Here is a 3,942-nt window from a genome sequence, read left to right as displayed (position 1 = left end):
TGACAGCTCTGCTCCTCTCTTCACCCGAGTGTCCAAGACATACGGCCGCAGATCAGATGATACGATTACAAAGTCGATCATTGATCTCCGGCCTAAGGTGTTCTGGTACCAGGTAAACTTTTGAGCCACCTTATGTTCGAACATGGTGTTCGTTATGGACAAACTGTGGCTAGCACAGTAGTCCAACAACAAAACACCATTCGGGTTCAGATCGGGCAAGCCGTTCCTCCCAACCACACCCCGCCAGGTTTCTCTGTCATTGCCCACGTGAGCGTTGAAGTATCCCAGGAGAACTATGGAGTCGGCAGGCGGCGCCCTTTCCAGGACCCCTCCCACCGACTCCAAGAAGGCCGGATACTCCGAAATGCTGTTCGGTGCATAAGCACAAACAACAGTCAGAGCCTTACTCCCCGCAACCCGTAGGCGCAGGGAGGCGACCCTCTCGTTCCCCGGGGAAAACTCCAACACAGCGGCGCTCAGCCGGGGGCTCGTGAGTATCCCCACTCCCGCCCTGGCGCCTCTCACCCTGGGCAACTACAGAAAAGGACAAAGTCCAACCCTTCTCCAGGAGGCTTACTTTCTCACTTTCAAGGCTATCGCAAAGTGAATATTGATATGGGGACTGGGATATTGCATCCCCAAAAAGTTTTTTCTCTTCTTCGGGGGAGTGGAGGGGGGCGGGCGCATTAGGTCTTCGCCTAAATTTATGAAATTCAACACCAGAGACTAGGCACTCTGATTTTTAAAGAGTCCCCTGCAGAGAAGCAGCAGGGCCCTCTCCTGTTTGTAAGCACAATGACAAAGTGCTTACAGCTGTGGATCAGTGCTAAGAATCCAATAAGAGTTGCCTTTAATAAGGTAACATTGACAGGGTATGTTATGAAGTAAAAAAAAGGGTCGGGCCTGGTCAGTACTTGGATGGGAGACCAGGTGCTGTAAGCATTTTCACACTTGATCATTACAACCCCAGATCACTCCAGGTCTTTAAAACGCTCTTTGGTAGGCTCACTTTCCTCTGCCTGTTCTTTTTTCTCTTTTCTCTCTTTGTTTGATATGAGATTTAGAGACTCGTCGCTTGTTTTTAATTTATTTTTTTCTTCTCCCAACAGTGTCTCATTGTGTGGGGGAATCTTTTTTTCCTACTTTGATCTCTTGGGGATCTCTTTTGTTTATGTAAAAATTAAGGAAATAACAAATTAATCAACAATGAAAGGCACAATGGCAAATAAGTTGAACAACGGACATAAAGTCAATATAAATGAAGGCGGTAGTATTTTTGATAATGGCAAGAGTAAGATGAAGCTTGCACTGAGTGTTGAATTAGATGGATCCAAAGCAGTCGGAGCCATGGAGCTGATGAAGTGTGTGCGGCGAGTTATGCGGCGGCCTGAAGGCTTGCCGTTTCATAGGGGAGAAAAAGTATGAAATGATGAGGAGACATCCGAATGGGAGAGACAGGTTGCTGGATGGTTTCAGGATCAGAGACACCATGGTCCACGCCAGGGAGCTGAACAATGACGAGCTGGTAGTTTCGTTCCTGAACCTGCAGTTCTACACTGAGGAAGCGGAGATCATGGAAAAGCTGCGGACCTGGGGAGTGTCGGCGGCCTCCCAAATCAGGAGATGGATGTGGCCGGGTACAAAAATTGCCGACGGGACGAAGTTCCTTAAAGTTAAATTCAACGACCAGGTCCCTCCCGTCCCCAACAAAGTTTCGTACAGCTCTGGGAACAGTATTCTTTCGGGTATTACATGATAAGCAGATGAGGGTGTGTAGAATGTGTCTGCAGTTGGGTAATATAGCTGAGTTACTGCGGTCAAGCCAGCCTCCACTTTGAAAAACAGTCAAGCCAGCCCGCACAGTGTGTCAGTATGTGTATATACTAGGCATTACAGTACGATCATGTAAAAACTGACTTCAAAATAAGAGCAAACTTTCGGTGAACGTGATATGACGAAATACGCCTTTAAATACAGATACAGTAATAAATTAAGCTAAATTAATAGATGAAAAATCATTAATTTTATGAATGAAGAATGGAAAAAAATAGGAAGGTAACTCTTCCAAATTGTGATTTTGAATTTCAAAATAAAAGATCTAGAAAATCACATGCAAATGTGTCTCTAATTTCAGTCTAGATTTAGAAGGAAATGGTGCATAGTTACAAACTAATTTCACTTCTGATGCATAGTGGACCACCTCAAGATTTCCCTCAGATAACCAAGACATTTGATTTTCAAAATGAAAGAGACTTTATGTATAATTTCAAATTAGATTAGAAAGAAAAAGACCCATAGTTACAAACTAATTCCACTTCAGATTAATGGTAGACCACCACAAGAGGTTACTCAGAAACAATCAAGCCATTCTGATGTTGAATTCTAAAATTAAAACCCTTCGAAATCTAATATTAGCCAACTTCAAACCGGCTGATTTCAGATTAGATTTAGACAAGGGAATGGTCTATAGTAACACACTAATTTCACTTCTAATTTATAGTAGGCCACCTCAGGTATCGCTCAGTGATAAAGACATACTGATGTAGTATTTCAAAATAAAAGCAAACTTCAAATCACATTTCATGAACCAATTTACCTCTAATTTCAGATTAGATTTAAAAGGAAACAAGCCAGTCACAAACTATTACCTCTTCCAGGACATTTAAATCAGTTTTTTTAATGTGATGCCATGTTCAATAACAGATTAATTATTTACATATCGTGCTTCACTCTGTTATCTCACAATGACATGAATAAGAAGTAGAGTATGTCAATGTGATCATTTACCTGTGTTATTTAATTTGTTTCCTTGCATTCTTTAATTGTTCTGCTTTGTGTTTTCCTAAAATACTACTGAATCACCCAAAAGTAATTATTGAGTACATTTTGTATGTAGTTTCATAGAAGGACTTTCAGTTTTTTTTATAATTCTAAACAGGGTTAGGTAGAGTACATTGTCTTTAAGTAGTGTGTCACAATAGATTAAAATAAAAGTAAATTAAATAGAAATATTACCATACTTTTAAGGTGCAAAATAGATACAAAATAAATGACAAAAATAAATATAAGAAAAAATAAATAATAACACAATAATGACATAAATTTTTTTAGGTGCAAAAAAGATTAATGAATAAATTAAAGAATTAAGTAATGAAATAGAAATATCCCAATAATAATGTAGCACTACAACATATCTTTTGTAGGTTCAAATGGATTAATAAATAAATTAGAAAGTTAAATAGTAAGAAAAACTTCAGGCCTTTAGTGACCAGACATTGGTCGTCGAACCATTTCTTGCATGTGTCACATTGGATCTAGAAAATAAAACTGTAGAAATCAAAAAGACGAGTTTCGGGGTGTTTTTACACAATTAAACCCGTCAGTGTTTTGAGCAAATGTTTCCCACTATTAAACTAAACATTTTAAAAATGTAATTTAGTACTATCGAAGATATCTAGTTCACTGTCAATCTGTCGATGTATCTAAATACTATTATATATTTTATAATTAGAATGTCTACTCCTCTCCATCTATATAATCAGCTTTCATACAGCAAAGTTATCTGAATTGCTTCCATGTCTGAGTTAAAGGACAAACCATTTGTCCACCTCTAAACCTTAAAGCTGATTGTGACAATGCATTAACAAAAGCAAACCAACACAGACAAAAATAAACCCCTCACCCAATTTGTCACTTGAGGCCCAGATCCAGGAGGCTTTGCCATGGAACACATAGCACAGTTATTGTCGAAATCAAACACTGAAATACAAAAGTGTAATAAAAAGAATTAGTAGCACCAACATCAGCTATTTATTGAAATACACAGGGGTGGGCAAATGTACAGCTTCAGACACTTCTTCCTATAGTTTTAGTATTACTGGAAAAACTGTAATATTGCAGTTCATTCAAAAATGTTGCATATGAATTTTCTTTGGAAAAGAC

This window comes from Cyclopterus lumpus, chromosome 11 (assembly GCF_009769545.1).
Source record: "Cyclopterus lumpus isolate fCycLum1 chromosome 11, fCycLum1.pri, whole genome shotgun sequence".
Lineage (NCBI taxonomy): Eukaryota > Metazoa > Chordata > Actinopteri > Perciformes > Cyclopteridae > Cyclopterus > Cyclopterus lumpus.
Note: the sequence above shows the minus strand (reverse complement) of the source record.